This window comes from Mustela putorius, unplaced genomic scaffold (assembly GCF_011764305.1).
Source record: "Mustela putorius furo isolate JIRA1106 unplaced genomic scaffold, ASM1176430v1.1 tig00003867_pilon_pilon_pilon, whole genome shotgun sequence".
NCBI classification, from domain to species: Eukaryota; Metazoa; Chordata; class Mammalia; order Carnivora; family Mustelidae; genus Mustela; species Mustela putorius.
Genome location: NW_025422019.1, coordinates 23816270 through 23830891, shown reverse-complemented (window position 1 = coordinate 23830891; position 14622 = coordinate 23816270). Strand labels below are relative to the sequence as shown.

At 33.7% G+C, this 14622-nt stretch overlaps 1 non-coding gene across 1 annotated transcript; it reads right to left on the bottom strand.

Annotated features, from left to right (window-relative positions):
* Positions 1–14318: 14318 nt before the first annotated feature.
* Positions 14319–14421, bottom strand: LOC123387972. The gene has a single exon (XR_006602460.1). It is a non-coding gene; the product is annotated as a small nucleolar RNA U13 (small nucleolar RNA).
* Positions 14422–14622: the final 201 nt, after the last annotated feature.

The window sequence follows — 14622 nt, the reverse complement described above, 5'->3', positions numbered from 1 at the left end:
AGCACAATAGGAGCACAGAATGAGTGCCTTGTGATTAAAAAAGATAGTTCCTGCCCATGACTCATGGGTAAGATGAACCTGTGAACCAATGGATAAAATTCCAGCTAATGAAAAATAGCTTTGTATATAAGCAAGTGTCTAGAACCAAAGGCCCAGGCTCTCCACATTTTCAATGTATGCAGTTTTTAATTTTCTTCCTTTATAGTGCCACCACGAACATCATATTGCTGGAGTTACTTTGCTTGTTTTTAAGCCTTTCTTGTGGTTGATGAGGCCTTGTTCTCCCTGATCATTTCCAGTTTCTCCTAACTTTGAGCTGCAGTGTTCTTTTTTTTTTTTTTTTTTCCACTCACTTCAGGATCCTCCCCCACCTGCTAAAAGAGCCAAACCCAACCTCACTCTCCAAAGAGTCTGATTCATTTTACGTGCTTGGATATATCTAGTTTTAATGACATATTGTCTAAAAAAATTTAGATGTGGGATTATTGATCCAACCATCAGTTTAGCTTCTGATAATAGCTCTAGGAAGGTAGTGAGAAACAGAACTAGTTGGAAAGCAATGCAACACCCATATTGAATTTTTAACAACTTAATACATTTTAGGAAATGATCCATCTGAAAGGCATTATGGCTTGCTGAGAAAAGCTGTACACTGGGAACCGGGAGAAGTGGGCTCAATTCCCAGCTCTGCATCTGACTCACTCTTTGTCCTTGGGCAAGTCACTTAGCCTCTCTCTGTGTCTACTTCCTGCCTGGTAAAATAAGGAGAATAATGCATAAAGACTCCTACCTCACCAAGATGTGTTGAAGCTGTATTCTGTAACCACTGAAGGATCTTTCTTCCCCCTGCTGGCTAATGGCAAACTTATTTTTATTAGCATCTAGTTTGATTGAATTTTGCAAAAAGAGCATGGAGCTACAACTAACTTGAAAGAATCCTTTAATCCTTTAATTTACACTGGAGTTTTATTGCAGTACATATTGCTTTGTGTTAACATAGGAGGAGGACTTGTAGATCCTATATCTACAAATATATTTGTTGCCTCAATCTACTTGGGTGTCAACTATGTAATCTTGTACTGAGCACTGCAGAGTCCATTAGAATAGAAGATGAAATCCTGGAGAGAAGAGGTTTACATATTAGAAATAATTAGAGAATGTTACATAGCAATATTTATTAAAAAATGCTATTGTTAGAGTTAGAGTTGAGACAATGAGGAACTCAATTTAGGCTGAAAAGTCACAGAGCAACCTCCTGGTATATGTTGAATAAATTCCTTTCACCCCATGACATCTTCCTTGATTCCTCCAGCAAAAATGACCATTTCCTTCATTTATCATCATCTTTGTTTGATTTTACTGGATCATTTTACATTTCTCCAGTTTTCTCTAAATGTATTTTATAGGGTTTTTTAAATCTTTTTTTTCTTTTTAAATACCAGTTAATCATAGATCATGCTTTTCTTTGTTATTTTGTCTCTTATTTCATTTATATTGAACAGCACCCCATCACATTTTTTCTTGATCTTTATCTTTTGAAATGATTCTGCCAAGCATAGAATGTCTTGTATTCTGAATTTATTTTTTCATTATTTTATTTATCTTGGTCCTGTTTCACCAGTGCTTTCAATAAATTGGGTATTAGATCTACCTGCTAGACTAGATTCCAATTGAATATTTCTAGACAGAATATTTCCTAGGTGATATTAGGTATGTGTATACATAGTAGAATTAATAATGCAAACATTGAGAAAGACAGAAAGTGCTCTATAGCTTTGGCTTTGCTGAAATGCTTGGAGTAATGTTGTGTCCTATTGTAGAAGAAAAGACGGCACTTATTAACTGTATTATCTTTGATAATTTATCTCTTCAAATCTCAGTTTTTTTATAGATGAAATGCAGTGATAACTACAATAGAGATTTGAGGTTTTGAGAAAATACCTATAAAGTGTCCTTTTATAGTAGGCACTCAATTAATGAAAGTTTATTAGTACTAGTAGTAGTAATAATGGTTGCTTTGGTAATGTATTTTGTCATATGGTCTTGTATGATGAAAATGTTTAAGAATGGCATTTATTCTATGAACAGAAAGCAGTACTGTTCATCCCAGGATCCCCATTGTAACAGACGAATGTTTCCTGTCTGTTGGTTGGTTGATTGTTTTAATGTGCTCCCATATGGTATGATATAAATGGAAGACACCATTCTTAAATCCTTCTAGTAGGTTATAAATATTCTAATAAACAAAGTTAAGACATCCACAGGCAAAAGGCTCTCTTTCTCTAAAAACTCTCCAAATTCTTTGTCCCAAGATCATTTTGTACTTTCTACACTCCAGTATGAGGAGAGGAAAAGACATACAAGATCCAGGAACCTACACTTGAGTTATTCCCAGTAATTAAAAAAAAAAAAAAAAAAAAAAAAAAAACCACAAAAACTAAAACAAATGAAACACACCAAAAAACATTAGGGTTGAAATTAAGAGATTAAGTTTTGAAGTCATTCAGTTTGGATTCCAGTCCAAGCTTTATCACTTATTAGCTGTGTCACATTGGGCAGAATACATAATCTCTTTGAAATTCTGTATGCTTATTTGCAAAAAACCTCAAAGAGATGTAAATATAGAATAGAGATATATAAACCACCAACTCACAATCACTCTTCTAGTTATTATTAGATTTTATTACTCTATATTTACATTTACTGCCTATAGTTAATAACTCTCAAAAGCCAGAGAAATTATAGAAAGAAGAGAAATTATAGTAAGAAGACCAGGACAATTGCAGAGTCTGCAAAAGGACTAGGCAGAGGAACGGTAGGGAGGAATGACATCCACATCTCACTCTGCTTACCTAGCTTTGTGCCCTCATCGGGGATTACAGTGGACCAGAGGGGTTCCTTTTTCTAATTAGCATAAAGATGTAAATTAGGCTATTGATGTCCTAGTTGGGAACCTTCTAAACTTAGGGAACTGCAGGTACAAAGTCAGTGAGTTGCAAGAGAATTGACCTAAAATAAGTAGTTCTGTAGTTTGTTGTGGCTAATTCAATAACTCTTGAACAGTAAGATGTACAGAAAATGTTCTTTATAATTCAGTGTATCTAAGGTGGGCTTTTTAAAGTCACCTCAAAAAGAAATCATCTAAAATCTAAATAGGGGCACCTGGGTAGTGTAGTTGGTTAAGCATCAGACTCTTGGTTTTGGCTCTGGTCATGGTCTCAGGGTCATGAGACTGAGCTCCTAGTTGGGCTCTATGCTCAGCACGAGTCTGCTTTGGTTTCATTCTCCCTCTCCCTCTGCCTCCTCTCCCTACTTATTCTCTCAAATGAATAAAGAAATCTTAAAAAAATAAAAATAAATAAAATCTCTTTAATTAATGAACTACTTTATAACAGGAGAAAAGAAACTTGTCAAGGAATAAATTTCAATATAAATTTTCATACTTTCTTCTGATGTTAGTTTCTAGAAATATAATTTATTTTTTTCTTCAAATAGTTTAAAATGACATTTTCACTACATTAAAACAGAGTTACTCCCACAACTTGCGGACTTACTGATAGTGCATCAGTGACTTTGTGTTCCTGTATTGAATGTCCTGTGGAGATACATTGCTATGTTTTCTGAAAGTAGAAAGAATAATTTTTTGGTAATCTAGAATACTTTTCTGATCTTGGTGGAAATAATAAAATGACTTTTTTTTTTTTGCTTTTATGAGTTAAAAACAAAAGTTTCCAAGTTTTTATTATCCATTTTTACCCATATAAGGCTTTTGTATTTACTTTACAGAATAAACAGGTGGGACAGGAGGAACATCTATATTTTTTTTTAATTTCAATAAAGTTATTTGCTTTGTTTTTTTTAAATTTTTTAAATTTTTATTTTTTATAAACATATATTTTATCCCCAGGGGTACAGGTCTGTGAATCACCAGGTTTACACACTTCACAGCACTCACCAAAGCACATACCCTCCCCAATGTCCATAATCCCACCCCTTTCTCCCAAACCTCCTCCCCCCAGCAACCCTCAGTTTGTTTTGTGAGATTAAGAGTCACTTATGGTTTGTCTCCCTCCCAATCCCATCTTGTTTCATTGATTCTTCTCCTACCCACTTAAGCCCCCATGTTGCATCACCACTTCCTCATATCAGGGAGATCATATGATAGTTGTCTTTCTCTGCTTGACTTATTTCGCTAAGCATGATACGCTCTAGTTCCATCCATGTTGTCGCAAATGGCAAGATTTCATTTCTTTTGATGGCTGCATAGTATTCCATTGTGTATATATACCACATCTTCTCCAGATGGCCAACAGACACATGAAAAAGTGCTCCATATCACTCGGCATCAGGGAAATACAAATCAAAGCCACAATGAGTGGGGAGAGTATATGCTTTGGTGAGTGCTGTGAAGTGTGTAAACCTGGTGATTCACAGACCTGTACCCCTGGGGATAAAAATATATGTTTATAAAAAATAAAAAATTAATTAAAAAAAAACCCACAATGAGATATCACCTCACACCAGTCAGAATGGCTAAAATAAACAAGTCAGGAAATGACAGATGCTGGCGAGGATGCGGAGAAAGGGGAACCCTCCTACACTGTTGGTGGGAATGCAAGCTGGTGCAGCCACTCTGTAAAACAGCATGGAGGTTCCTCAAAATGTTGAAAATAGAACTGCCCTATGACCCAGCAATTGCACTATTGGGCATTTACCCTAAAGATACAAACGTAGTGATCCAAAGGGGCACGTGCACCCGAATGTTTATAGCAGCAATGTCCACAATAGCCAAACTATGGAAAGAACCTAGATGTCCATCAACAGATGAATGGATCAGGAACATCTATTTTTTCTTATTTTTTTATTCTCCACAGGTATTACTGTACTTATTAAAAATACTATTTTTTTTTCCAGGAAGAATGATGTGATTGTATAATACCAAGTAAATGTTTAATGCATCTAAGTGATAAATTTACATAAAAGGTAGTTTGCTTTCACATCAAAGTGTGTGTGATAAAGATCTTGTCAGAAAATCAGAATGAAGAAAAAAATCAAGGGTTATATTTGTGTCTTTTAATATGACACATATTGTTCTATACAGCTTTTGAAAACAACTGAACCAAATACCACTTTTGAATGTTAACACTGTACTTTGCTGATGCTATTATTTTCTCTTTGGGTAAGGGGACTATGAGGAATGCCCAATAGGCATGTTTTACTTCTCAGTAGGAAGAGCTACTCTTTACATAAAATAATCTGAAAACTTAAAAGTATGTTTTTTCATTATTTTTGTGTTTTTAAAACCAAAACTACTAAAATTTTGCTTTCCTACAAAGAAATAAAAACAAATAGTTGGAGGCAAAATATGTACAATATTAATCTTGGGTTTCCTTTACTAAAGGAACATAATTTACTAGAATAAGCCAATATTTGAAGATTTCTTATATCTGATCAATTTATAGATACTAAATATTCATGCCTTGCCCTAATATTACAGAAGTAGGAGAAGAAGACATTAAAAAATTTCTAGGGTGTTAAAGTGAGTTAACATCATAACCACCAACTGTCAGCAAGCTTTGGGGAGTCAGCAGGGAGCCATGTTTATCCCACATAATGGATGTGTGGTCACGGATCTCATTAAGCAATAACAATCTTTGGGAAATAGTTGCTTCCTCCCAAAGTCCACTCTAAATGTACTCTTTCCTAGTCCACTGAGGTTCATTCTGCTTATAAGGTCATCATGCTTTTTCTTTTTCTTTTTTTTTTTTTTTTTTTGAGTTATTTTAATCCTGTTTCGTTTTGTAACAGAGGAATCCTGTCACATAAAAATTGAGATATTTGTCTCTCAAAAATCCATTGAAAAGGAAACCAGTGCTTGAGACTTACTAGGAAAGTTCTTAGTAATTTTTACCTGGAGTCAGTTGAGGGAAATATGCAAATTTTCTAACTCCAGTGACTTTGGCAAATAAATTCTACAAGCCAGTTTTAACCAAGATGTGTAATTGAAAATATAGTCACTAGATCTCAGGTTTATAGAGCTATGTGGGCATCCATGGGGTGTTTTTGTCCCTTTAAAAAATATTTCTTGGGGCACTTGGGTGGCTCAGTGGGTTTAGCCTCTGCCTTGGGCTTAGGTCATGATCTCAGGGTTCTGGGATTGAGCCCCGAATCGGGCTCTCTGCTCAGCAGGGAGCCTGCTCCCTCCTCTCTCTCTGCCTGCCTGTGTGCCTACTTGTGATCTCTATCTGTCAAATAAATAAATAAAATCTTAAAAAAAAAAAGATTTCTTTCATCTTGCTAACCACTGCAAAAATGTACTAATGATAAATTAAAGTGGGTGTCTGAAAAAGGAAAACATATATCCCAACAACTTGGTAGTCAATCAAGAAATATTCGATGTCCAAGTTTTCTCATTCAGCCTTGTCTGATTTTAGTACTTTAATACTTTAGCCCTTTAGATTCTCATATAGCTTGGGTTTCAAATAAATTATAGGAAATGAGAACAATGGTGCCATGAAGTAATCGTTAAAATGGGAGGGACTCTAAAAATGTGAATTCTACTTTCATTCATTGATGGACTTCTTTCTCCCAAGAGGAGCATAGTAGTTAGTTTCATTTCCAACCCATGTTTTACTGATTTTTTTTTTCCTTTAAATTATTAAATAGCTATTGATAAATTACTTGCAAATTACCCTCCTAGCAGAGAATATGAAGAGACTGGCCATATTGCTTTTTATTTTCCAACTAACCTTAAATATAGTATTGTTCTTTCACATGGAATTAAAGATGAATAATAGCTTATTTTAGAAAAAAATTTAGGACAATTATGGAGGCTCTAAAATCATCAGATATATTCACTTCAGAGAACACATCTATTTTATATTTGTTGAGAGTTCCCAGTAAATTAATTTTTATATTTGAGTCATCTTATGTCCCTTAATTTTTTTTTAAGGGAATGGTATTGGATTAAAAAAAAAAAACCAATATATTAGAAAACTCTTTGGGACAATTAATATATATTTGTGGCATTAAATTCTTGGGGTATAATACTTTTGTCTAAAAATTATAATAGCAAAATGGAGCAAAATGTTTAGGAACATAATCTAATTTGTTTTTATTTAAATGTATATCGTTAATTATTACTTATGCGTCTTTTTACAAACCTTATTGAGTGGTATTATTTTATTTTAGCCCAGAAAACATTGCAAAATAAAAGTAAAAAGTAAATATAAATTCTTTAAAATATATCAAAATTTCTTACTTTCTCCCTTTTTGTTTCCTGTTCATCTTTGCACAGAATTAATCAACTATGTGAATCAACTTAATCAGAAAAGAACATTTGTTTACATTTAGGATATCTGTCTATTGTAATTAAGGCAATATAACAGTTTAAATATAAAGCTTTATATTGACTTTATAATATATTTTTTATAATGACATGTATGTGTTCCATTAATTCACTATTTCAGGTAAATGAGTTAATATGTATATATGCAACCAATTTTTAAAGAGGATGCAGTAAAACCACTTCGTACATATCAGACATAATGTAATTTTTACCTCTGAAATTTTACAGCTACTAGATTTTTCAAGGGCTTCTTTATGAAAACTAATTATTAAATTAAATTAAATTTTTAAAAATTTAATTTAATTTAGTTTTAAAAATTAAATACAATTAAAAACTAATTATTAAACCTTAGAATTTGTCTTAGCATGTGATGAAAGATGATCCAAGGTTTGAAAATGACATACTGGGAGGTGAAAGGCTGCTCACACAGGGCAATGGCATATTTGAAGTGACAAAAAATGGAAGGTATTAAATTCTGGTATATTTTGTGTATCAATGGCATAAAAGTTACAGTGGAATATAGAGTAGCCCAGAATTCAGAGATTTTGCTTTGTATCCAGGCTTCAGCTTCTGCTACTTCCTAGCAGCCATGACCAAATCACCTATTTTCTCCAAAACCGAATTTTTGGATCTGTAAAATGTAATTAAAGACAGCTTATTATATGGAGTTGTTTTAAAACTGAACAAGAAGGACCACTGGGGTGTGTAGTCAGGTGTGTCACTCTCTGGGTTTCCGCTCAGGTCTGATCTCCAGGTTCTGGGATTGAGCCCTCTGTCGGGTTTGGCAGGCAGCAAGGAGACTGCTTGAGATTCTGTCTCCCTCTCCCTCTGCTCCTCCTGCTCATGCTCTCCCTCTTTCTTTCTTTCTCTTTCTCTCTCAAATAAATAAATAAATAAATAACTCTTTAAAACTGAATAAGAAAATCAAAGTGCTTTTCAAATTCTATAGAACTTTACATAATTAAAATTTAATTATTCCACAACATTCTTAATGAAAGTGAGTTCATTTTAGTGATTTTTTTTTCAGAGGCCTATTTTGGAATCTCTATTTCTTTTGTTTAATTCTCATTTCCTTAACTTATTTTTAACTTATTTGTATGGATGGCAGGAAAACACAGCTTACTAATTGTTTACTATTTTAAAAATACTTATTGTGTACATTGTAGATAAATTTAGACTTATGAAAAAAAGTGTGAATGACACTGTAATGAAAAACCATCATTTCTATATTAGAAAGAAAAAAAAAATAGGCTAAAGTGTAGCCAACAGGATTTCAGTATGTGTACAAGCAACACAGCGGCTCATTTTTTGTGATGACAAGTGCCTTAAGTGAAGTGAAATGAGATACTGTAGAAGTTCAGCTTCCGTGCTGTATAAATTCAAGTACTTTTAAAAAATCAGGTTAAGTAATATTTTATCTAAGTTAGCCTTTAGTAACCTTAGAACAGTATACAACCCTAAGGAACACATGAAATAAGACACTATTATTTAAAATGTTTTATGAAAGAAAAATAGTCATATTAATAATTGAAATATGAACATAATATAAAATATGAACCATTGCTAGGCAGCAGATTTAATCTTAATTCTAGGCCCTGAAAAGTTTTTGAAATATAAAGTTATTTTGGTTTATTAAAAAATCACATCCTCTGTATTAATGAATTATTTCTTGAAAAATTTTTTTTTAAAGATTTTATTTATTTGTCAGAGAGAGAGAGGGGGAGAGAGTGAGCACAGGCAGACAGAATGGCAGGCAGAGGCAGAGGGAGAAGCAGGCTCCCTGCTGAGCAAGCAGCCTGATGTGGGACTCCATCCCAGGACACTGGGATCATGACCTGAGCCAAGGCAGCTGCTTAACCAACTGAGCCACCCAGGCGTCCCTATTTCTGGAAATTTACAAGCTTATAACAATTATAACATTTTGATTGATCACCTTTCAAATCAAATGTTTAACAACTTCAGATTTGTCTCTTATACTTAAGTGGCTACCAAATCACTCACTCTATGTAGCACATTCCACAGAAAATATTTTATTTCTTTACTGAATTTTTTCAAAATTCTACATTTTGAAAACTATATAGCCCTATGTAAAAGCAATGAAAAATATCATCCCACCCATACTGGCCCTATTTAATGGAATGTACCAAAGAAGAGATGACATCTTCAGTATTGTCAATGTTGGAAGTAGGTATTTATATAATTTTATTCACTGAAAAGTTGTAGGAAGTTCAGTCCATTTACCATTCTGCTACTAGAATGAGCTTTTAAACAACCCAAACAGGTCCTCTTTCTAAACTTCTTCAGTGGGTAGTCTTTTTTTAGAATAAAGGTTTGCCTTTAGACTAACCTATGATCTTCCTTCCTTGGCATGGGGGATAGAGAGGGCCTGGAGCTTGCTTACCAAACTGGGCTCATCTTCAGTCAGGTGTGCTGGGTGCCCTTTCCCATCTTTGCAAATGGGCTTATGATTTCCCTCAGAACACTTGAGGGAACTGTTGTGATTGTTAACCACTGTTAATATTTTTTCTCTTAGACTGTGGGCTCCTGAGAGCAGGGAATACATTTCTGTTTCTATCATTCACTTGTAACATCTGGAAGTGGTAGGAAGTTTAAGACAGATGAGTAAATAAAACTAGTTATTTTCCCAACTGGTCCTGAAAAAGCTCAATTTGAGAACATCTCCTAGGTATAGGCACTAACTCTATGGAGCTCTCCAAATGTTTAAGTAATGAAGCCATGAATTGTTCATTGCTTGCTTGTTTAAAGACTGGTTGGATATAAAGACTGGTTGGATATGGGGCGCAGTGTTAAGCATCTGCCTTTGGCTGGGCTTGGGTCATGATCCCGGGATCAAGCTCTGCGTGGTCTGACTCCTTGCCTGGCCAGAGAGCCTGATTTTCCTTCTCAGTCTGCCTCTCCCCCTGCTTGTGCTCTCCTGCTTTCTCTGTCAAATAAATGGATTAAAAAAAAAAAAAAAAAAGACTGGTTGAATATAAGGCTGATAAAAATGATTGAGAAGGTATGTAGCCACTGTTTCCTGAGATGAAAACCAAGAAGCCTGGGTGAGCTGAGAAGAGACAGACTGAATACATTGCTGTCTAACATGGGCTCCAGTGCAAATGCAGTGCTAATGATTTAAGTGTAAAGCAGAACATTTTTAAAAACCTTTATGACCTTGTGTTAAATCAAACTTATCTCTGACCAATATAGCCACCCAGGACTCAATCCAATATTAAGAAAATGCCTAACTTTAAAGTACTTTTTGGAGTACTGATTTCAGGCCAGATTTTACTAAATCAAAGAGTGCCAGTTTCCTTCATGCCAACATTACAATAAATCCCTCTGGAAGAGGAATAAAGACTGCTGAGAAATAACTGATGAGGCTTTTAATGTCAATAAATGTCATTTTGTGCCTCAGTATTGTGAGAGTTTCCTTTTCACAAATGGAAGAGGGGTTTTATAAACTCTCCTGTGAAAGGATGGGGATTTAGAGTTGGCATTAGTAGACCCTATAATAAAACAAATCCCTTTTTCAAGTCCCCCTTGAAGTGAAGAATGGCACTTGAACTTTTCATTTGGTAATATGTGGATTATAGCTATCCCTCCTCTTACCACTAAGGTGTGTGTCATCTTCTTTGCTATCTTTGTAAATATCCTACTGGGAGAAAGAGGAAGTGGAGAAGAATTGAGAAATAGCCTTTTGGCTTCATTAGACATTGCTTGATTAAAGATTTGGAAGGTGCTGTGAAAATACATTTAGTTTTCTGACAATCTTGTAAATGAAGCTCAACAAGTATGCACCAGAGTACTGATCAGATACTTGGGAGGAAGCTTTTACACAGCTGACAGATCCTGCTAATGAATCCTGGATTGGCACAATATTTAATTTGGCTTTCCTTATATACAGCAGGTATATAAGAATCAGCCACTAGCATGAGGTTGGAGATGTCATTTATTTGGCATATTGTGTTCATTAGTGTTTGTGACATATTCCAGCTTAAAATATTGTGCTAGTCAATATATCTGTATTTATAAAAAAATCACTGGGCAATCTCTTGTAGGATTAGAATGTTAAATGGCATTTGTGAAAGAAAAAAATATGCTTGTAACTTCATTAGTTGTTTGGCTAAGGCTTCTTCCATTATTATTTTTTTTTAACTATAAAATTTGTATACTGCCAATGACTTTAGTTAGCTTCCTAAATGGCTGTCAAAACCAAATAATCACATTAAACTCAAGGTGCACTATTTTACATATTCAAAGAACATAAAGAACACAAAGACCACAGAGCTGGGTTTCTTTATTAATGAAACTATCACTATAAGAAAGACTATAATGATACTAGGTTTAGCACTAATAGGAAAGAAAGACAAATAGTACTGTCTGTATTTAGGGAACAGTTTATACATTTGTGTATACATTAATTTAACAGCATGATTTTCTGGGTTTCCAGGGACTAAAGCTATACATAGCAACAAAACAATTTTATGAAAATAATTTCCCCAATTAATTTACATAATTTAATTAATGTGCATAATTTACATAATTATTTTCATCTGCATGAAAATTAAGACTTAAAAATTACAACTTGAATAATTTGTTAGTAAAGTCATTCAAATATTAAAATATATGGTGTTTAAAATACCAAATACATTTATTAACTCATGACTCTCTACAGATCTTTAAGACTCTGAGATTTTGGAGGAAAGACTTTTAACTCCCCAAAGTACAGAATCTACTTCATACCAGAGAATCATATGTATCCTTTCCCCATGACTGACAAAGCAAAAATGATATTTACAGACTTACACCGAGGGAGACATAAACCCTGAAATTCAAGGAGTAATTACAATAGTGATTAACTACCAAATTATTCTTAATTCTTTTTTATTTCCACATTAATTAAATTTCAATGTAAGAGTTTTAGCTTTTAAAATGTACATATTTTAGTGTTTGCTAATATTTTATATTTTGGTATGATTATCAGTTTTTCCCTTATACTTAATTAATACTTAATAATACTTAATACTTAAATTAAGTGTATATATATTTATATAATATATAAATTAAGTATATTAATAAAAATTAATACTTAATAATACTTGATACTTAAATAAATTTAAGAGGTCTTTTTTCTATTTATGTAAAATATCTTACTCTATTTTCCATGCCTTTCATGGTCCAATTTTGTGGCATGAGTTTCATTAAAAAAGATTTGCTTTTTAAATTTTATTATCAGTAGGTAATTTAAAAAACAGCATTTTCTTTAAGTAACTATAAGTATGCAATCAATATGATTAATTTTGGAGTCTTTCAAAATATTTTATATCAGCAGTAGCATTCTTTCTACCTAGAAGGTGATAGGATGAACCTCATCCTGATTTTTGGCTTCATAGCATGGCTACCAGATCTTGTTAAGTGATGTTGTCTGGAGTAAACTCGAGTTTAATGAGAATGAAGTATCCTGGAGTACCATTCATGCTTTCTTTTTGATGCCATTCTTAGACAACTGGGGGAAATTGGAAGAGATTGGGGAGCAAAATGGTTCAAAATCCCATGTCTGCAGCATACACATGGCTATTGTCTTGAGATACCGCTATAGACTCTCAAACGCATTTCCACATACTTTAAATCATTCTAAACATCAATCATGTAAAAATATTAGCTGTTACTTCATACAAGAGAAAATTTAGACTCACACAAAGTCCAACAAACAGTAAGTGTCAAAGTTCCATAAAATCTAGGACTCAAATCTATCTTTAAGGCCTTTGTCTTTTAAATTACAGCACCATTATATAGCTTCCTACCAAAAGCATATTAATATTTAATAAAATAAAATATTATGACAATATAGCATTATCAGAGTTTTAACAAACATCTCAAAAGTAAAAGAAACATATAAGTGTTTCTTTCTATACCAGCTAGAACCCCATGGGAGGCTAAAAATTATTCTAATAATGGGTTATATACTCAAAACATTTTGGGAATTCTTATTTTGGAATTGCCTTAAAAGCCTACGACATTTTCTTTAAACTCAATGCTTTCAAATCTTGATTTCTACAGTGTAAATTTGATTTTTTTTTTTTTTTTACATAATCAGAAGCCTTGTAGAGGTCAGATTTGTGAACGAAGTGATGGATTTGACTTGTTATTTTAGTTTTGATTTTCAAATTTTGAAACACATTTTAAGTAGTAGGTTGTATCCAAAGGTGTAAGTGAAATCTTTAAAAAATAGTTTTCTTAATATTACCAATAGTACATTAAGCTTGCTATTTATGTCTACCTTAATGGATAGCTAACTTCATTTGGAGTTTTTAGGACTGAAGAATCATCCACAATTCCATTTTATCAGTGTGTATACATATATATGTATACACACACACAAACATACACACACACTGATATATATTAAAAAAAGAGATTTTATATTTGAATATGTATAAGATATGCAGACTACATCTAACATATGCTTTATATCAAAATGTGCAGAATATATGCAGACACTAACATGTCTTGTGTTTCAATTTTATGAAATACGAAGGTGGCCAATTTCAATCTAAATCATGCCAATCATTCATGTAACTTGGATGTTACATAGACTTCTCCTAAAGGAATGACTTCTGTTTCTTAGTGAATGAATATGAAGTGCAATTTGAGAGGGTCCAACTGCCAACCTACCCTACGAAGGAGGTCTAGCTTGCCTGTGGTCCACATCACTAGAGCAATCACCACTGCTTGAGGATGAATCAGACTACATTGTCCTTTATTTCTTTAAATACAAACTCTGCAGCCCATTAACTCACCTATTCCCACTTCCTGTCCCAAGTTTACAAGCCAAGTGTGCCCCTGCCAAAACCAAGCCAAACCAAAACAAAACAAAAACAACACAACAATTTGGGGTTAATAGTTCAGTTAGATAAGAATAATTTAAAAATAAATTTGCCTGTGGAAATTTCTCTGTCCAGGTTCATATCAGATGGCTAATGGGATGAGGCGTTAACCAGTTTTGAGGGAGGCACATGTCACACAATGGTGTGAACACCCAATCATCATGCTTATGAATTACAAAGGATCCTGGAAATTACTTCTTAAAATTTTTTAAAGATTTTATATATTTATTTGAGAGAGAGAGAGTGGGGGGTGCGGTGCAAAGAGAGAGTGAGAAGCAGACTCTCTTCTGAGCAGGAAGCACATTGTGGGGCTCCATGCTCTGGGCTCCATCCCAGAACTCTGAGATCATGACCAAAGCCAATGTCTGCTACTTAACCACTGAG